Source organism: Lissotriton helveticus, chromosome 9 (assembly GCF_964261635.1).
Source record: "Lissotriton helveticus chromosome 9, aLisHel1.1, whole genome shotgun sequence".
NCBI lineage: Eukaryota > Metazoa > Chordata > Amphibia > Caudata > Salamandridae > Lissotriton > Lissotriton helveticus.
Window position 1 is genome coordinate 694,110,784 of NC_136070.1, and position 21,995 is coordinate 694,132,778.

The 21,995-nt window shown below is 43.0% G+C and overlaps 1 protein-coding gene and 1 pseudogene across 3 annotated transcripts in view; one reads left to right on the forward strand and one right to left on the reverse strand.

Moving 5' to 3' along the window:
* Positions 1-21,995, forward strand: part of MRPL11 (mitochondrial ribosomal protein L11) — an 821,503-nt gene that overhangs the window by 166,760 nt on the left and 632,748 nt on the right. The window lies entirely within an intron of this gene.
* Positions 1-21,995, reverse strand: part of LOC144782934 (transmembrane protein 121 pseudogene) — a 51,478-nt pseudogene that overhangs the window by 27,204 nt on the left and 2,279 nt on the right. Inside the window, exon 2 of one of the 2 annotated variants that reach the window (XR_013601321.1) lies at positions 21,484-21,644. The product of XR_013601321.1 is annotated as a transmembrane protein 121 pseudogene, transcript variant X1 (transcript). Of the gene's footprint in view, positions 1-4,089; positions 4,287-21,483; positions 21,645-21,995 lie in introns of those variants that run through there. The other variant, XR_013601322.1, reaches the window with a different exon arrangement.

The following is a 21,995-nucleotide window of genomic DNA, read 5'->3' on the forward strand; positions in this document are numbered from 1 at the left end:
TGTTTAGCTAGCATTCCCAAATAACCAGTTCATAAAAAGAGGTGAAAATTGTACAGCGATCCAGCTTATGATAAAATTACAGTGAATCGCAATCCATCTGGGCCAAGGAGAAGAAAGGCGGGGGCTGTATACAGGCAGATTTCTTTTCTTACATGTACCATTTCTTTAATAAAAAGAATTCACTTGTATTCAAAAGCCCCGCTACTGACCCACTTTTTACAAGAGAAAAGACATAATGCCTGTGGTGCTTTAGGGGCATTTGAGACATCTTTGCATATTTTATACAGAGGAGGACAGGCATCTTGCCTTGAGCTTCCCTGGGTTTCATTCTTCACATTGCCCCCGGCAAAGCTCATTATCGGAAGTGAAGGCGTTTTTTTTTGTTGTTTTTTTTTGCAAGACTTACGTAATCATTTCACATGCCACTTCAGTTGCCCATATTCTGTTACTAACGGGCGGAAGACAGCATTTTATTCCTTTAAATGTTGATTAGCTCATCATGCCCGTCTTCGGTGTGTAAAATAAACTCCCAAAAATAATCATGCTAGTGTTGTGGTGGAAGATCTCATTTAAATAGATAACTCTTTAGCTAGGGAGAGAGTTCCAAAGGGTGGGGCACGCCCTGAAAATGATTGGTGGGAGATTCGGAATCGAGGGCTTTCGAGTACAAGTGCATTCTTGCTTCGCAATCCTCATTTGCCACCTGACTATGAGTAGGCCCTTGAGGTACGAGTGCATGCTGAAATGTAAGGGATTCCAGTTTGAACTTAGTTCTAGCCTCAGTAGGAAGCCAGTGTAATGCAGAGGCGTTTAAGAGACTTGATCATACTTTTTCAATCAGGATACGACTCCCAATGGCACGAATGTGGCTTTCAATGGGCTGAGTAAGGCTGTGGCATGCCCTCAGGCCTACATTGCCAAAGTTCAGTTTGTAATATTGTTATTTTTTTTCAGAGACGTTTTAAATGTTTTATTTAGTTGTATTAAGTAGTACATACTTTATCTTAATAAGTCTCAAATCACTTTATAGCTATTGGGTTGACAAAGCCACAGTTGGTCCACAGATTTTCCAGGAAATCATAATGAACATAAAACAAATTAGATTCATGAGAGCATGAGGTGTAATAGTGGAAGGAATTGGGAATTGGATACACAAGTCCATCTAGAGGAAGAGAGGGAGTGACGAGAAGAATGCAGGATGTAATGCTTTCCTAAGATTTGCATCAGAGATGATTGGATCGGTCTTAATAAGTCCCAAATTGAGGTGGCAGATCCTGAGTGGGATTTTGTGAGAAGTCACGACGTTCTCAGTTTTTCAATTCTGACTTTAGAATCTTTTTGCACCTTTGAATTTGAATTATTTAGAATATTCATTTGTCAGTTAGATACGCAATAACAGAGGTGTATATTTTTGTGAGTGAGACAAGCCGTTTTGCATGTTATTGTGGTCTCCATTGGGCTTTAACGTGTCTGTAATGTTAAAAGTAATGGGATACACTTCTTAAGCCAGGCCGGCAGCTGCAGACAGGTTCTCTTCTAAAATGGCCAGGTTTCAAGATGGTATGCTTAACCGGCTGCATCACAGATCTGTAGCTTGTAGGAGAGCATGTGGCCTAACGGCTGGACTGGTCGACCTCAAATTTGGGGAGCCAGGTTTGAGTCTCTGCGAAGACCCTCAACATTTTGTGATTCTGGGCAAATCACGTTGCCTAACAAATGAAGGTGTCTTTATGTAACGCAACTGGTTCTCATGTAAAGCACTCTGATAGCCTCTGGTCAAGTTTGCGCTATATAAAACTCCGGGGGGGGGGCTAAAGTTGAAATCTTTGATCTTTTTGATAATTTACAACTGCAACTTTGCCCGTTTGATCTGTATATTTCCTCCGAGGTTAAGACATTAGTGTTAGTCCAGATCTAATCCTACCTGTAAATGTGGTGGTTGTTTCCTTCATATGAAAAATATAGGCTGAAGGTTAACGATTGGTATACAGATTTGGAAACTTTCAAGAAATGTTTTGTAAGGGTGCAGCCTGAAGAGTTGCTGGCCATTCAGGATTTGATCTAGGAGAGGCAAGTCCAGAGGTGCTTGATGTCCTTAGGTGTTGTCTATGCTCTGGTGGATAGTGACATCTTGATCCTTCATCAGAAGTCTCAGTGGCTCTAGGACGAAGTCGCAAGGGACTTGGAATAGAGCCCTGTGATTGTCTTGTGACAACCGGCTGAGTTAAGAGAATGCTATTTGAATCCTAATCATTTGTTGGCCAGGAAAAGAAAGAATAAATCCACTGCTTTATTTTGTAAGCCCATGTTGTAGTTCAGGCGGTGTGTTTCCTTTCCTCGGTCAATGCTAAGGCTGCTAAGAGATGCAAATGGTTGAGGAAATAGATGTTTCCCTCATTAAGTACACAGCAAATGTTCCGGTTTTTTTATTTGGGCGTTCTTTACTTCAACTTGGGCAGTATCCTGATTGATGCAATGCCTGGAAATTGCTATTTGTGACGTTTTAGATGGTTGAGTGGCAATGCTTATAGTTTTGCCTTAGAAAGTTTGTTTGCTTTTTGGATGGTAGTTAATGATCATATCAGACTTTGTGTTTTTACTTTCTTTTGTATTGCTTGTTGGCAGGCATTAATAAAAATTAATTAAAAAACATAGGGGGTTAAGTTATTTGTTCCATATATCGATAAATATTCTTAAGGAGACTTTTATGGTATTGGTTGGAATTAGATAATCAACATAGATTGTCAGTTTTTTGTTTTTAGGATTTTAAGTAGACCGTTAAATAGTGAGAAGAAATTAGACCAATCCAACCTTATTAGGTAGCAAGTTGTGATGATGGTTGGCAATTTAGAGTACATTTTGTTGAGGATGTTTTTTTCTTTAATAAAATCCCCAAATTCCATACAGTTAGTTGTTTGTTGAGAAGAAGCCTTCACCACATGGGCGAGAGTGCTAGTGTGGCTTTGTACTTTGGAACTGATTTTGAAAATTCTGGCCTTCCGTAGGGTTGGTAGAGCTGCATCAGACATCTTGTTCTCTTTTCAGTATGTTTTTTAGATTTACTGGCAGATTAACTTTCCTGAAATGTCGAATGCACCAAGCAGTTCTTTTGTGCATTGACATTTTAAAGCAGGTATTGCTAGACTGCATACCAAACGGAGGATGGTATTGTTGTAGCCTTTCACTATTGGGTTCATAAATCTGTTTTGAAGTTGTTAGTTGCAAGCATGAAGTCATATTTAAAGGTCTTCACTATTATGGGCCACTTGTCTTGTTTGATGCATTGGGTTAGTGAGTCAGAAGGGGAGGAGATGCGCTGAGCACCTTTCTTCTATTGTGGGTTTTCAATTAGGCCTGAGATGATCTCTCTGCGCAGAGTGCTGCACACTACTTGAAATGGTACAGATTGTTTAATGGTTTGCGTGCTTCTTGCTGGTAGCAATTGTTGATTCCCCAGTTATTTTTTATTTTTTAGAGTTTTCTATATTGCGAACTAGACCCGAAAATATCAGGTATCAGAGCGCCTTACCTGAGCACCGATTTCGTTCACGATGGACACATTCATTTTTGTTAGGCATGGGGAGATTAAGTGATTTGCCCTGAATCACAGGATGTTGAGCATCCCTGCCGAGACTCAAACCAGGTTCTCCAGCTTCGAGGTCGACACCTCTAGTTGTAAGTCTACATCCTCTCCCCAAGACTGAGATTTTATGGGAAGAAGCTATCCTATGATGAGTTTATTTCCATTTTGGTAATATATTTATACTATGGAAAAATGTTGAGCAGGTGAGGCATGTTTGGTGGTGGAAAATAATTTTTAAGCAGATTATTCCCTAATGTCCTTTTTGTTTTCTTCTCTTTTTTCCACTTGAGGCTAATAGTTCTGCTTACTTGGCTGCTGTTTGGATGGTCTCACATTTCTTGCATGTAATCCTAAAAAATAGTTTTACGTTTTTCTCCCTCTGCACGTTTCCCACATTTCTAAGCTTTTTTTTAATACTTACCTTTCTTTTTTGGTTTCACCTGCACATCGCTTGTGTGGGGCTTATGAAATCTCTAGTAAACTATACTAAAAAGCTTAAAGCCCACCTGTTACTTAGCATTGGTTGGCTCCGACGTCAAACTTGTTTCCTTGCTTTTTATTGGTCAGAGCCTCCTTCTCCATACTGCTTCTTCCTTGGGCTTTGTGTGTGCCCCTGCCATGGCGCATGGACAAATACAGCTTCCTTGCTGTGGCCAGTGTCCTTCCACTGTTTTTACACATATTGCAGAGCTGCGTGTTCTGCTGTGCATAGTGGCTAAAAGGAAAAAAGGGATATGGCGCGGTCAACGCTGGATGCATCATAGCACTATTATTTTTGCACAGCAACTCACCCTGCTGTGTAACATGTTCAAAAAACATTGACAAAGCCAATAGATCGGGCGTGGGCAAAACATATTGGCTTTGCTGCTGCTTGTTCTTAATCTGCTAATAATTTTGTTTTTGCTTTGGATTCGTCTCTGAATCTTTCTCACTGGATACTTAGATTGGTTATGATAGGCACATCCCTTTCCTAATGTTGATTGTAATGTCCACTTTCCATTTCCCTAGGGTGGGCATGATCCCAATCCCCACTCCTTAGATTGGGTGTGATCCCCAGTTCCTCTCTTTAGGTTTCATTTTGTCACCAGCCATTAACACTGCTTCACTTCTAAAGTGTGTAACACCACTAATCCAGCATCCTTAGTTTGGATATGTTAACTCATCCCTTTTCCTTCACCAGGATTTTAATGATCCTCCGGACTGCTTCTTCGAGTCAGAATCATTTCCAGCAGTGTATGCTTTTTTTGGGGAGGGGGTGGCATAGCCCCTCGTAACAACAGCATTATAATAGGTGAATATGAGAATTGTACCCACCACTTATGTCGGATGGGGCCTGAAGGAATGGTATTAAAGTGTGAAGTGCATTTTTTTTGGTGGTCTCCAAATATAGCAATATTGTAATTTGTTTTCCATTGATCCTATGGAAATCAGTCATACAGACGGCCAACATTTCTGACTTGTAACTTATTTCTAAGGGAAGACATTAAAAAACAGTTCAGAGAGTTAAGGCATGTAGTTAAGATGTTTGTGTCTGATGGATACAGTTTCTAAACATACTAACCTAGTTACGGTGGCTTAGGTGCAGAAATGCATGTGTAACGTGCATGCTCTAGGTACCAAAACAAGTTACAGTTCCATTAGCATATATTTGTGGGCCAATTTAATTTCTGACAAGATCTGTATGTAATGTGAAAGTGACAGATTCCATTCTGTTTAAGATCTTTAGTTTGGATAGATTTTGTCTCCTTCTTAATGTAGCGCACATGCTTAATCCCACCCCGGTATTCATAATTTAATATGCTAATTTTTAACACTCCCATTCTGACCACAGCCAGAAGTCCAGGTGCAGCTTTGCATGATATAAAACACCATCCATTACAAAGCAGCTGTCAGAGCAGCTGTCCCTTAAAATTAACGAAGTGTGAAAAACATAGGACACATTAAAGAGGCAAATAGGCAGTTTGCCTTAAATATCACACTTTACAACGCAGGGCTTTACCCCGCAAGCTTTTACCCTTGGGACATTACAACACGTTGGTCTTTACAATGCTTTGTAATGCAATGTAGGGCTTTACAACCCATGCAGGGAATTGTCTGAGATATCTATCTATCTATCTATCTCTCCATCTATCTATCTATCTATCTATCTATATACATATCACTACCCAACCCCACCTTTTTACTTTCATTTCCTCACACATCTCCACAAACCCCCTTTTTAAAAAAAAAAAAACCTGTACTTACCTTTACCCCTTGAATCCTAAAAACCCTTACCTCCCTTTACCTACCCCAGAATCCTAAAAACCCCTTATCTCTCTTTACCTCCTCATGGTACTGCACCCTAACAAACCTTACCTTTAGTTATCTACCCCAGAATCCTAAAATAAACCTTATCTCACTTTACCTCTACATGCATCTAAACCCAAAATATCTTACTTCCTTTTACCACTTCCTGTCCCTGAATTTAAAAAACGTACATCCCTTTGCTGCTACTCGCACCTGAACCCTAAAAATCTCTTATCTCTGTTTACTACTACTCCACTCTAACCCCATAAAACCTCTTACCCACCTGTCCTCTACCTTCACATACCCATCCCTTAACCCTTAAATAACCAGTTTCAAAATGATATAATGATTTACATGATATAACTTCATAAGAATTACTTATCTGTATGGTAAAGTTAACCTGGGTAAAGTACCAAAAAGGGGCATGCCTGGTACTTACCTGCCTGGTACTCACCTGTTGGGTAATGTGCGTGGGTTAAAGATGTTTTTCTTAGGGTCACTGGGTGCACATGCCTCAGGGGAGCATCGAAAGATTGACCTCATGGGAGCTCTGGGAGATATGCAGCGAGGGAGTAGTGGAAGACATGGCTCCTAAGGAGACTGGGTGTCCAGGATAATGAGCAGTTCAGGGGCAAAGGGTTGTGTGCATTAGGATGGTTTATGGTGATGCTCAGCGAGGGTCACAGATTGACGTACAGTGGGAGCACATCCTGAGCACAGTTTTGTAAACCTGTTGATGTTCCAGGGGGGGGGGAAGGAGAGGAGAGGAGAGGAGAGGAGAGGAGAGGAGAGGAGAGAGAGAGAGAGAGAGAGAGAGAGAGAGAGAGAGAGAGAGAGAGAGAGAGAGAGAGAGAGAGAGAGAGAGAGAGAGAGAGAGAGAGAGAGAGAGAGAGAGAGAGAGAAAACACACACACACACTGCAAAGATGTTTTGAAATCAGTCTCATTTTTACAAGCCTCAAGGGTTTATTTAATGAGAGAAAATGGAAGCTTCAAAAAACAACGTGTACCTTGTAAATGCAGTGGCTTACAAAGGACAGCCTGCTTCCTCAGTACAGTGTGCGGCTGTGTTATAATGAACCTTTGATGGTAGTTACATTTCTGACGGTGATACATTTTCATTGGGGAGGAGGATGGAATGTACGGAGGTTCAAGGCAGTCGTTGACACATACAAGTGACAACGGGGGTGAGACTTCTTTCAGATAAAGGCGTCATACCAGAACAGGACAATGAAAGCCCTCTTGCAGGGTACAAGAGTGACCGTAAACCTAGCAACACCAGAACTGAATTGGTGTCATTTTCAGTTACCTTGGGAACATTTGTGTTTACTTCAAAATATTTCCCCAAAAATCTGATGGTTAGGAAGAAAACGTATACTGTCTTTTTGATCCGTTGGCTACACACCACCTGAATCATGTCTATTTCTGGAGGATAAAAAGTAGAACGTGGATAACGGCTCAAGCACTCTCTCTCCACACCTGCACGACTGGTGCATCCTATTTGCCAAGCATCATATTTTTAACTGTAGTGCAGAACTTTTGCTTGTAAAGCCGGAGAAAAAATTCAAATGCTTTAAAGGTCAATTTTTAAATGCATATTAGATTGTAGGATAGTGCACATTATTTGAAGTGATGGGGGTGTTTCTTTCTGCTTGGAACCTTAGTAGCAGGCGCAGAGGGCACTCTGGGGGAAGGAGAGCAAACATTCACTGCCCTGTTCTGATATTGTTATAAGTTGATGTTCCATCAGGCAGATTTGACTAGGCTTTGTCCAGAAAGCAATCAACGTACAATAATTTTAAATGCATATTAGATTGTAGGATAGTGCACATTATTTGAAGTGATGGGGGTGTTTCTTTCTGCTTGGAACCTTAGTAGCAGGCGCAGAGGGCACTCTGGGGGAAGGAGAGCAAACATTCACTGCCCTGTTCTGATATTGTTATAAGTTGATGTTCCATCAGGCAGATTTGACTAGGCTTTGTCCAGAAAGCAATCAACGTACAATAAAGACGAGCCCCATTTAGTTTAAAGTATTGTTTTATTTTCATTTGGGGTGGCACGGCACTCACAGGGCCTTTGCATAGGCCTTGCTCGGAGCGGAAGCCCGCCCTCATCCCCAATATGGGGCTGCTTTCTCGAAGCTGCCCATGGCGCTCCGTGCCCATAATCCCGGGTTGGGGGGGTAATAATGGACACCAACCCGCCTCCTTGGGTTCAGTGAGTCAAACCTGGGCAAGCAACACGCACATTAGCCGCTGTCTTGTGCCCGCGCCGATAGCGCGTCTTCCGGAAATGCCGGCACGTGCCTTTCTTTCCCTGAGATGTCTCCGGATCTGATCCCCACGGGGACGCGGCTGATGAGAGCACTTTCCAGCTCTCTTTGCTCCGGCATTTCTTCCATTAAAAGCTTTTCTCTGGGGGCTTGTCGAGCATCTAATGGGCAAGACTACTGTGCCCGTGTGCGGAGGAGGCGGCTGTGGCCCCCCACTTCTCGCGGCAGCCTTGTTTAACATCCTCGTGATGTGGCATTTCCGCTTCCTGGCCTGAAAACGCATGTTCCTTTTAGGAGGGTTGAGTTTAGCCGTAGCACGGTGGCCTGGTGGTTTGGGGGTCTTATCTTTTGGTTCTTCGTGATTTAGCACTAAAAATATTCGTCTTGTCAATCGTGCACACATATCTTGATATAACATGATACGGCTCCTTACAATTATTTTTAAAGTATATTTTGTACTGTCTTGAAGCGTTTCACATTCGTACATCAGAGTGTATCTGTACATTTTAGGAACCTTTATTAAAATGTACGCGTTTTTAAACAAGAACTGAGATGTATTCCTGCCCGCGCCGTGATGATAATGCTACTAGTGAACCAAGAGGCAAGTCAGTTGATAATTTACCCTGGATGTGGCCTAGAATGTTATTATCGATATAGCAACGTTATAGCCTATTCATTGAAATGCAAGATAGATTTTTGTACAGCACACACCCGGAAGTCACATATTTGAAGGTGGTTTCATATGAGATAATGAACACAAAGAAGGTTCGGTGAAATAGTATTTGCCTAGGATCACACAATTGGGTAAAGCGGTGAAGCTGAGAACGAGCCCAGATTTTTCGAATTCAATCCATTAGCTCTTTCTGACAATTTTTTTTTACTGGTTTAATTCTTGAAGAATGAATTATAGCTTGTGAGAATGCAGTATTCACATTTTATTTTGGGTTGTTCCACAGGGTGCATCCTTTGCCCTAGGACATAAGAGCCCTTCTCAACAGACACAGATAATGTTCTTTTTTTTTCCGGCACAGGGAAATTTGCCAGGATTCAAAACGAGTTCCCTGTGGCTCATGGTTGGCAGCTGTTGTCACTAAGCCTCATTGCATCCACTGAAAGCTCAACTCGTTTTTTTGGCTCAAGTTTCTCAGAGGACCTCGAGTTGAATCCAGAAGCCAGGCATATGGCTCAAGCCTGGATCAAGCCAGTGGCGGCTCCTCCGCTAAGGCAGAGGAGGGTCGCCCCACTGCTTTTCAGCAGTGAAAGGAAAAATAAAATGATAATAACTGAAAATTATTATAATTCTATCTTTTCCTATTGCAGGCGTGGCATCTTTGCTAGGTGGGACGGGGCTGCTCTTCTAACAGGACGGGAGGAGGAGTATTTTGCACTCTCTAAAGGGCGAATAGATGTTTGGCGGGCAGTCTTCTGCCAGCCAAACATTCAAGCGCACTTAAAATGTTCTCCACCCAGGCTGCATTACAGCCTGGGTGGAGAACATGCCCAGGCTCCCTATCCTCGTCTGAGCGCTGTGATTTGGCATTCAACCAATCACAACGCTGCAATGCAGCGTTGTGATTGGCTATGGGGAGCTTCAGGCTGAGTGCTTCCGGTGCCTAGTTCCGGCCAGCAGAGGAGAGACGCGGCGAGGGAGTACACGGCAACGTTGTAAGTAATTTTATTAAAAAATTAATTTACACCTCGGCCCAGTCAGTCCCCCTGCCCGCCGTCCCACCCCGCCCGCCTCCCCCCACCACCACTGATCCGTGCCTGGCTACCAGTGGTTCAAGCTTTCAGTGGCTCACCCACCTCTAGTTTCAGCTGTTCCCTTCCTGTGTGCATGCAGCTAAACTTGTGACCAATAACATATCTGAAGTAAATTGTACCAGATTAACTTCCCTGCACTTTACTGATTTCAATTGTATTGCTTAATGTATATCGCTTACAAAGCTCTCAGACTGATACCCAATTACTGTGCCTTTTTCTTGTGCCTAGCACACAGGCTCCTCCATCATCCACCGAACCAGATGTCTCTCCTATTCCTTTTTTGCCATTTCATTTCCCTTTTTCTCATTCATTTGCTACACATTTCTTACTCCCATGTGCTTCCTTTCTATGCAACTCTGTATTTTTCTTTCTCTTAGTTGCTCCCTCTCGTTTGTTATCCCCTGCCTTTCTACTCTCGTTCACCATCCTTTATTCTCCTGTTTTACGCGTTCTTTCTCCAGCGGATTTCCACTTTCCTGTTTACCCATGTTGCGTCCTCTTTTTCTTTCTCTTTCCTTTATTCCAGACTCTACTTTTCTCACATTTCCCTTCTTTTCTCTATTGCTCTCTTGTATACCCCTTACCTCGTTTTCTTCCCGTTACTGACAATCTCTAGTTTACATCCTCAAAGACCTTTTTGCTTACTCTGTCTCTTGATCTGTCAGGCTACAGGCTTTTTACACCCTCTCTCGCCATCCGCTCTGTCCCTTGCTTCCTCTTTCTCTCCTTTTTACCTTCTCACTTTTATTTAGTTCCCTTTTTCCTTTTCATTCTCTTCTCGTCTCTTGCCATATATCCTTTCTCTCTCATTTGCTCCCTCTCTATTTCATTTGCTCCACTGTCACTTGCTTCTCTGTTGCCACTTCTCCTCGTTTCCTGTATCTTTCCAATAATCATTGTCTTTTTGTTGTTTTCTTCTTTACTTCTCTCTTTTCCACTTTCCCTCTGCCCTTTTGCTTTTTCACACTTTTACCCACTTTGCATCCTGTAGCCTATTCATACTTACTTTCTTTTGGTCCACTTTCTCCTGCGCACCCGCCTTTGCTCTCCATCTCTCTCCTGTGCGTCCTCACACCTTTTTTTGCTGTCTCCTTTGCTTCTCCTATTTTATTTTCTTCCACAGTCTCTATCCTTTGCTTTCTCTCTACAGTGCTTTTTCTTTTTCTCTACTCAGTTCCTTCTTCTCCTCATTTAATTCCTCTTTCTTTTGCTTCATTTCAGCTCACCTGGTTTTACTTCCCCCTCCTCTCTGCCCTGCGCTTCCCCTCTCGCCTTTGCTTCATGTCTCCTTGGCCTCTCCTTTTCCCTATCTCTTTGCTTCCACCATATCTCTCCTGTGCTTCCTCCCTCTTCTTTGCTTACCCCGTGCCTCGCGTCACAGGTTTTCCTTCTTTTTTCCCGCCTTTCTCCCTCTCCTCGCTCACCCCATAGATTATGCCGGCGCCTGTGCTCAGCACAGAAACAATTATATGGTCTAAGACTCAGTTTAATAGCGTGCCTCTCGCGAGTGCCCCCCCTGCAGCAATCAGTGTCTAATCCGCCATCACTGCTGACAGACGCAGGCCCTCGTGCTCCGCTCCGGTGCTGGCTTCCCGAATCCTCTCAGCGGGTCCCAAATCCCGGCATGCTCGGGTTGAGTTGCCTGCAGTGCAGTGCTCTGCTCCTGTACGGTGGAAATGATTTACCATTGTCTCTGTATAATCCGGATCTATTTGCTCTCGTGTACCCTTCGAGGGTGCTGTGACATTTGGCGAGGTCCCACGGGATTTCCCTCTCGACTTCGAAAGTTAAGCAAAAGGTATAATTATTAAGATACTCCCCTGAAATGACAGAGCCAATGGTTGGAGCTACAGAGACTCTTTCGGGCTAAGAAGGCGCCTGGAAGCCCACGGCACAGCGAGATGGCACAGCAGAGCTGCCGGCCAGTCCTTCAGGCTCACCGGGCACGTGAGTAAATGTAATATCGATTTATCATACAGAACACCGCAGACTAAATTGTGTCCAGCTCTTAAATAATAGGTGTTATTACTGCCCAAATCAATTGTACCCATTATATCGACCTCTGAAGCCTGGAAGGCTGAGTCAATCCCGCAGGGATGGGAACTGTAAATGCTCAGTGGACACAGATGAAGCCTCTAGGCGCACAAACTACTGTAGTGTTTTAATAGTGGATACACTTTTTAAAGTGTACTGTGCTGAACCCAACCGTGGTAAATTGCTGAAAATCAGTGGTTCCTCTATTAGTATAAAGTGTTTTAATAATACACGCAAGACCTGCCTATGAAACCATTCGTGTGGGGCAAAGTCCCTTTATCTTCAAGGGTCCATTCTAAATTCTGTGCGGTTGTCAAGGGACCAGACTTACATAAAGGCAAACATGGAGCTAAGAACCAAAAAATGAACAACATTGTGTACAACTCATCAAACTAAAATGGCCTCAATGTGCTCCTGGCTCCTAGCAGCAAACTTACTGAGAATTCGAGCAGAATGGGTTTTTATTTGACTTCAATACAGGCGTGTTAGTTGTTGGCGCTGATTTGCCTGAGATCGGTCATTTGATCAGGTTTGTGACAAATGCTTGTTAGTGGATAACTGGACTGTTCCCTCTGTTTTAAGATTGGTCAATGAGAGGATTCTTAGGACCAAGATGCCAGTACCCTCTGCAGCTGGTTAAGTGTGACTTGGTGATGTACTGTCACTATTATTTCTGATGATGTCCTTTGGTGTCAGTCTATGGACCCAGTAGGGAGGCAAGTAGGAATCTATTTAGTTGTCAGTTTTATTTTTTTACTTAGGGTTGTTTTCTGGGCGATTTTGACCGGGGTTTTACAAAATTATTATAGGGCATTAACTTTTCTAGATTTTGAAAGTTGGCCGTTTTCACCAATTGCCGGGTTTGTTCAGCATTGCATAGTGACTGTTGGTATGTAATGTTTGAAAGGGAGGTTTAGAATATGCCAATGGCAAAGTTTGGAACTTTCTGTTTGGGGACAAATTTTTGTTTTTTTTAAAGGGGTTTCTGTTGTTGAGATGGTTTGAAGGAGTTTTTTTGGAAGTCCATTTTTCTTGTGCAAAGTTAGATGAGTTTGCTGTCTCCACGTTCATTCAGTTTTCTAGCGTTTGTTTCGGATATTAGTGACTTTTTGATATACACGTGATATTTTGACTTGAAGGGTGTTTGTTGAGAGGGTAGGCGAGTCTGTGGGTTGACGGATATTATTTTTAGGATTGTATAATGGGTCGCCCTGAGAGGGGATGTGTGCTTTGCACTCAAGTTATTCTGGAGGGTGGATTGGGAAAGTAAGTAAGGGATCTGTTGTGGTGTGTGATAGTGCTGTATTGCTGTGAATGGATGATCATGTGTGGAGTGGTATTGTAGTCTGTCTATTCTGCGCAGGGTATTTTGTTGTTGTTTTCACTGTGACATGGAAATGAATGCTTTAATTTGACATTTTGGTACAATGGCTCTGGGACAGCCTTGTCAGGACCATTTCAAATTATGGTCCAGAAGAGGTGTCCCTGTGGGTAGTGCCAAAGGATTTGCAATTTAAATTATTCCTATCCTTAAAATTCATCTAATTCTTACTGCGGCCAGTGAATCTGAAATGAGCCCTGGGTATTATTTTTTTGATCTTCCTGCACCGCTTGGCCCAAAAGCAGCTGTGCTGCGGAAAGGCAAGAGCTGAATGCTCACGGGGCTTCATGTCAAGTGCCAGCATGGAGGCAGTCACCTGTTGGAAATGGGCCTAGGATTTCAGAATCCCAGAAGGTGTTGGTGAACACGATGGAAAAGGAACTGGATCAAAGTGAAACAATATGATGAACAGCTGGTAGGCAAAGGGTTAAGAGGAGCATGAGGCTGGAGAAGACATGGAAATGAAACAGATGTTGAGAGGATGGTAATGAGCGGTGGGTGAGGAGGAGCAGTTCCGTGACAGTGTTAGATGAGGAGTAGCGAGGGGAGCAGAAAGATAGAAACAGCACAGTACCAAAGATTGTTAAGGAGAGGGGGCTGAGCAGAGTGTGTGAAGAAGCTCGGGATCAGCAGAGGGTAAGAATTATTGGATTAGGGAGTTACATCGAGCAGTGATCATAAGATGGTGAGGGGCAGCCCTGTGTTGACAGGAGTGGAGGGTGAGATGGAGGGAGGGATGTCTGTGGTATTGGCCAGGTTCCACACTGGTAAATCCAACATATTGAAATCTAATCTCCTTCCACACATTTGACCACATTATGTGGTCCTGTGGAGGTCCATGTGCTTCAATTTTGGGAAAAGTCTGTAGACAATTCATTTAGAAGTGTGTGTTCCTAATTTCACTAATTGCCACTTTTTATTTCTCCCAGAAGCATTTTTGTTTTAAGTGATATGGTTCCCTTCCAGGCCCTATATTAATGTCCTTAATTGTAACAAACAAACCTCTATTCGATTTCTCAACAAGGATTGTAAAAATCCTTGAGGTAATCCATATCCGGATGCACTCCTTTTCATTTCATGTTTTACATTATCTTGCATACGCTAATAGTGTTTGCCTTCTCCAGGTATTGAGTTTCTAAAGTCTTTTTCATGCAGCATGTGACTATTGAATAGCTTACTGTGGCCTGAGTCTCCTCTGGCTGTCAGGTTGAGTTTAATTTGTGGGTGGGTATTTGACGAGTCACAACTGCGAGCTTTGAAGCTGAGGCTGAAGGCAGTGCAAATTTCGCAGTGGCTCCCAGTTATAAAGGCGTTCAGACTACAAGCACATCCAATCTTTGGCTTGTCTGCGGAAGGCACAGAGCAATGGCACATATGTGCCAGTTTCAGTTGTGAATAGATTAGATTTGAAAGTGTTTGAAGGAGACACACAGTTGTAACATTTTAACAGTACCAAAGGAAAAGCAGGGCTTGCTGGTGGGTGTGATGGGGGTGTTGGCAAAGTATAGAAGATGAAAGAAAGTGTGTGAAAAGGTGAGAGCAAAAAGGCGTTGCTGAAAAGAAAAACAACGCTAAATATGCTTGAGAATGATTTCAGAATTATACACTGCAGCAAAAGGGGCAAGTATCTAAAAGAGTGAGAGACTACAGAAGAAGGTGGTATGAAAGGGGGAGACAGTAGTGACCAAGTCACTGCGAAGACCACCGTCCCCTTTTAGATCTTAGTACTTCATACTGCCATGTTTTCAGAACTCAACATATCCAATCCTAATTGTTCGCAGCAAAGACTTTCTATTACTCATTTATTTGCTACTGCCAACAAACATTGGAAAAGCTAATAGGTCTAACTTGTTTTAGGTGTATGACCAGGTGTGCGCGACATTGGATGCAATAACACAAAGATCAAAGGGTGGCACTGGCACCGAAATACTAGTTAGGTGGTCCGCTGTGTTAAGCACCCAAAGTTTACATGTTTTAAGACATGCACGTAAATACACATGCCCCAACCCTTGGAAAAGATTCCGCTTTATGCTCCTTTGGCCATCCCCTGGTTAGAACCCCCCCTATCTTTTAAATCTCACTTAAACACTGCCCCAAAGACAACTTTCTGATATTCACACAGTGTTTGACCACTCGCTTTTCCCGATAGGCTAGTGTTCTGCAACACAACTGATAATCCTGGCTCCAGCATAGTATTGTAACTTCCATTATCTATCTCTTATCGTATAATCCGACAAATGTACCCCTGTGTAATCTCCTTCCTCTCAAACTAAATACTCCGAGGCAAAATTTGGACTGCATTAGTGCTAACCAAAAAGTAAATAAACAATAATCAAATTGAGGGTGTAAACGAGTACAAGAAAGCACCCGAGTTACACATCTGGTTAATATAGGTAATCAAGAAGAAACACATACGACTGTATCCCTCCTTATTGCCATTAGAGAGAAACCTAAAACTCACTGCTTCTTAATCCTCTTACCTTCTTAGTAAGTATCCCTTGACCCTGCCCGCCATCCTCTGTGATAATTGTTTCTGTTTTTCACGCTGTGTCTTTCACATGTTGGATATATGTCCTATTTGCTATTTACAGCCCTCCACTTACCTATGAAGGTAGACCCACACTTCATAATTGCCAATTTGCCCCCAGTAATATAAAATAAGATAGTCATTCATTCATTCATTCCTTTATTTCGGTCAAATGACCATAAAAGTGCACATAAAATACATCAGCACAATAAAACAATAAATAGTCATAAAAGGTTCAAAGAGAATTAAACTACAAGTTATCTGGGTACGAGAAATAAAAGCAATAAGTGCAACAATTAGGTTAGAAAGATTTGCCTCCTACGCCACATACTGAATAAATAACGAGAAACAGCAAACACAATGGGAGGATGGGTATCGTAGGTCAGTATCCTGCAGGCCTGTGTAAAATGCAAGAATCCCAAATTCTTACAAATAGGAATCAGCCAACATTTTCTAATTGCAGATTAGGCAGGGCAAAAAAACAATACACGAGTTACATTCTCCTTTTTATAACTACATGCAGGGCAGACTTCGTTATTAGGTTTTAGCCATTTAGATGTAAAAGACCTAATCGGTAGAGTGCCATGCCTTAACTGGAGATATAGATTTCGAGCAAGCAGGGGTTCAATTAAATCCAAGAATTCCTCAGTTTTGGATTCTAATTTAACTAGGAGGAACTCAGATGTCAACCTACCCAATGTTGCAGAGCTCGATAGCGTTTGAACGTTCTGTATACGTATATGAGAAAGAAGTTCATTCTTTGATATTCCTAGGCAATAAGTCTCAGGAGTTTCCCACAGTTCCAAAAGACCTAACCGGGTACTAGCAGTACGAATATACTGAAGCCAAGGGATCTTTTTGTATATAAGAAGAGACCAAATCTCAGAAAATTCCGCTCTATAAGCGGCCAGTTCGAGGACTGACCACAGCCTCTTCCAGTACATAATTGGTCTTGCACTTATGATCTCCTCTATTGGGACCATGCCAAGATCAAGTCTGAGAGGGATCAAAGGCGTACTAGGCGGTAACCCAACTAAATTTCTCACAAAAGACTGCTCTACCTTTTTGAGGTTCATTATCTGCTTGTGGCCCCAAAGTTCAGCCCCGTAAATTGCTGCCGTTCTAGCCTGGCGACAATATATCTCCAGAGCTGGGGACACCGGCCTAAAAGTTGACTCCCTAAAAACTTTGCTTATACCCTCAGCAAGCTGAGATAACATAAGTGTGTACTTAGCATTCTGCGTGTTCCAGTCAAAGTTCTCAGTCAGAGTAACACCCAGATATACAAATGTTTTAACCCTTTCAAGGGGGGTACCATATAAAACCGGGTTTGGGCGTACCCGCTTAGGGGGGTTAAAAATCATAAACTTTGTTTTTCCCAAATTGATTTCTAATCCCCGAAGCTCACAGAACTCCACGAATCCATCAAGTGTTTTTTGAATGGCCGATGATGGTCTAGACAACAGCAGAGTGTCGTCTGCAAACATCAGAGCGGGCACTCTGCCCGTAACCAATTTAGGGGCATCATTGTTTGCCACACCATTCGAATGTTCCACAAGGCCGTTAATGTAGAGGCTGAATAGTGTGGGTGCCAACACGCACCCTTGGCGAACTCCTTTTTGGACAGGGAATTGATCTGTGAGTTCGCCATGCCTACCACACCGGACCTGGGCAAAGTTATTTACGCGGAGCCTAGATAGAACGGCTAATAAATATGGCGGGAGTCCCAGGTCTGCTAGCACCTTCCACAATTTTTCACGCGGAACCAGATCAAATGCCGCCCGCAGGTCCACAAACACATGGTAGAGGCTGCCACCCTCTACCTTTGCTGTTTTCCAATACAGGACCTGCAGGCGAAATATCTGATCTAGGGTAGATGTGCCTGACCTAAAGCCTGCCTGGAGTATAGACAAGATCCCATTCTCATCAATCCACCCGAGAATCCTGTCAAGGATAACCCTCCCCATCAGCTTTTGTGATGTATCAATTAATCTGATGGGTCTATAATTAGCGGGGGTTACTGGGCAGCCCTTTTTTAAAATAGGGACAATTTCTGCTCCTAGCCAAGTAGGGGGCAGGACGTCTCCCTGCAAAATGCCATTAAATAGAACGACCAAGTAAGGGGCCCAGATTTTAGGTTGTGCCCTAAACAAGTCCCCCGGCAATCTGGTTAATATAGGTAATCAAGAAGAAACACATACGACTGTATCCCTCCTTATTGCCATTAGAGAGAAACCTAAAACTCACTGCTTCTTAATCCTCTTACCTTCTTAGTAAGTATCCCTTGACCCTGCCCGCCATCCTCTGTGATAATTGTTTCTGTTTTTCACGCTGTGTCTTTCACATGTTGGATATATGTCCTATTTGCTATTTACAGCCCTCCACTTACCTATGAAGGTAGACCCACACTTCATAATTGCCAATTTGCCCCCAGTAATCTAAAATAAGATAGTGAAAGGCCTCTATTTGCCAAATGGCGGTTAAGTGTCCACTGCGGATCCATAGGTAAGTAAAAAATATATATATATTGCAGCCTTTAACATTCTTGCTTGAATGATAGAGGTGAATACGAGCCCTCTGCTCCCTGTATCGTGACCAAACTACTTTCTGATCAGTCTTACCTAATATCATAGAAAGTTGGTGCACACCAATTCAAGGCATCTCAAAGCCCTTTGTCTGCTAAAAGTCTTTCCTGGTGGTGGTGAATGCTTGCACTGGGAAAACAATTAGTACATTTCTTTCATTTTTGCCCAATATGTAATGATTCAAATTGGTAAAACCGCAAGCCCACTTTACATGAAAGCCTTTAACTGAGGCAAAATAGTTTCCTTTTAATATTGGTAGTTCAGTTCCCTACAATTTGTCATATTATGTGAAGTTTTGCACTATCATGAAAGGAAGCAAATGCATTTTCAAACTGGTTTGAAGCTTGTGTCGTAGGAAACGGGGCACCAAACCCCTTTCTTGTCAAAAGTTCGGACTGGGGTAAAGATTGCGGTCCCTACTGCTTTTGCAATGTTTTGCGCTATTTTTATTACTTAGACGGTCAGACTAGGGAATACTTATTTTGTTCAAGTTACTTTCCTGCATATTTTAAAACCGAAGCAGAATATGGTTTCTCTATTCCCTATGTTGTGCGCCCCAAGATTACCTGCAAATCAACATGGCCTATTAATTTGCATATTAATGCCATGGCACATGGAATACTATTTATGCAACACATTTTTCCATCACTCCCCATTATGCAAACAGAAACATGGTGCCGAATTGATGCTGTAAGTACCACTTCTAAAGTATTAATTCACAGAAGTACATAAGATTGTGAATTATATTTTCCTCTGACTGTGACTAAACTGCTTTATTTCGAGCCCTAGTCTGTGAGTATATGCTATTTATTGCACGTTGGTAGGAAAGTTTACAACTAAATCGTGTAGTTGTTCAAACAACTTCGAAATAGGACCTCGACGTGCCCATGATGACATGTAAAGCTTTACAAATCTCTTAATAAATAAATAGAATATATACTCCTGAAAAAATAACTTGGGGTGCTAAATCGGACATGGATACAGCCTTGGTTTGCAGTAGGAAACCCTTTTTGGAACGCTGCAGTTTTCATAACGCACACAGAAAGGTAGTTTCCCAAGTATCTGGAGGCATTAAAATCTGATTATCTAGTATTGAACATAACTACATTTCCAATTGTGTTGCTACCAAAAATGCAGCGACTGCATCCCTGTGGTTGCAGCTAATAGCAGTGTTATTCTTAATAAAGCAGAGCTGAAGCAAAGTACAAAATCCTTGCCTAACTAACTGTGCCTGTGGGAAGCTGCCCTTCATGTGTTTGTGAAGAAAAAATACTTCTCTATCCACATATTCAATGAAAATCTGATAGTTGTCGATATGACAATGTGCACTCAAGCCCAGCTCGATGTCTGAGAGCACTCACAGATCCTTTGCTTAACTAGATGGGTGTGTGTGTGTGTCAGAGAGAGAGAGAGAGGGGGGAGGAAGGAGAGAGGGAGAGAGAGACTCCCCATCGCAGTGTGTGGTATTTCACTATTTTGCAGTCGTTTACCAGAATACAGCCATTTGAGCGGACAATCCTTAGTGTTGCTGGTGAATTAATGTGCTTCTCTTGGTATGCTCCCCACTTAAAATTAGAGCATCCCAGAACACATTTTTTTTAATCTACCAGAAACATGTCTTTCCCTTCTAAATCTTCAGAAACAAATGCTCCTTTGCATTTTTGTTTGCCTGCGTGCATTTTTTATTTCTTTGAAGTCACTTTTTTTTTTATAAAGCTCTATTTTTCCCCGCCCCATTTCAGTTAGCATTTGTGTTGCAGATGGGATCCTGCTATTGTTCCGGGTCTCTAAGCATTCTGCACCTGTGACATCTACGTAGTTTGCTTGCACAGGCTCTACCTATGCTTGCACCATCCTTTACACTCCAGATGTCCTTGAGAGCATGCGTGAATCTTGCACTCTTTGTTTGATCTTTCCAATGTATTTCAAGATAGCTGACGTCACTGGTTATAGTGGCGGGAGCAGCTGTCCCAGATCCTAGAGCCTCCTCTCAGGCCTCCTTCGGACTCCACACATAATGGTTCAGTTCTTCTACACCCTTGAATAACTAAGTCTTATATTAGTCATTTGGATTGGACACATACTTCCTCCCCTACCAGCTGCTATTTTCTGGTGTGCCACCTCTCCTGTCCATTGCTACACTTAAACCTTTTCCGGTGAGTTTTTGTGATATGATCCATCAGTGTTAGCAAAGCAGGCGCAGGTCTGGTCACAGCACACTTTAGTTGTGGACACTATATCTATACCCTGTACGCACGGGCACTTAGTGTTAATGAACTGTCAGGCAACAGAGCACTGTAGAGCTTGAGAGGAAGGGTACACGTGAGAAGGCCTTCCGTGCCCGCCTGCCGAAGGGCCTCGAGGCGCATGAGCTCCCTCGAGGAGAACTAACCCTTCACCTGCTTTCTGAAAAGAAGCGACAGATCAAGTCTAATCTGTGGCGGGTCATGCTCTATTTTTTCAGCAACCCTCCTTTGGCTTGTGCGGGCACACACACACTTAGTTTTCCTTCTTTTGTCCCTTCAGGGATGTGTGTGTTCGTACAGTGCGCATGCCACGCCCCCCTACATCAGTGCAGTGAAGTTTATTGTGTTGTGTGCCTTACATAGGTTCCCTCAATGCTTTTTCCTCCGAATTGTGTGTGTTGGGGGGGGGGTGTACTTGGATGATGAAATCCCTTGGTATACTCTCACCTCAGTGCCCAGCCATAATTGTTCTCGCAGATACGGCTTCCTATCCTAAACTTTCCTTTTTACAAATCTGGTTCTCAGGTGTGTGACCCAAATTCGCTCAAGTGAAACAATCTAAGCCCACCTCCCGCAATGCATTAGGGGTTTCACGTGAAAGACAATTGCTATAAGCATGGTGTCATGATGGCATAGAGGCAGGTTGTGACCCGAGTTCCGGCTTACAACTGATCGCTGGAGAGCCCCTTACATGCCCCAGCGCACCCATAACCTAGTCTTTGGAATCCAGCAGTGCCTTTTGAGAACAACCCATGGCTACTGTAGATGTAGGCGTCCTGCCAGACTCTCCCGCTCCCTAGGTTTACCTGCACGGCCTCCTTGTTCGCGCCTTCCAGGGCTCGAGCTTCAAAGCGGGGCTGCATCCATGGTATCGGCTCTCCTGTCTCGCCCTTCCGCTTCATCCATCAATGCTTTGCTTTGTAAACACCCATGTGCAATGGACAAGTGGCTGTATAGAGCCCACCATCTGTGGAGAAAAAACTGTGGTTAAGTGGAGGTGAGCTTACCGCTGAAGGCTCGGTGAGCGATGAACTCGCACCTCGGCCACTACCCCTTCATGTCTCCCTCGCACTCTGTCGCTTCTCTCCTTTCACCCATCTCCACTCTCCTTTGTCCCTCTCAGTGGTTAATTTGTAAAAAAAAAAAAAAAAAGTACTGAAGTTCTCATCAGGAGGCAGCTTCGACTAGCCTCCTGTTAGCACTAACACGGAACCAACAACCCTACAAGTGGGGAGGGGATATGGCTTAACGGTCAGAGGTGCCGACCTCGGAGCAGGGGAACCAGGTTCAAGCCTCCGCATGGGCTGAACATCCTGTG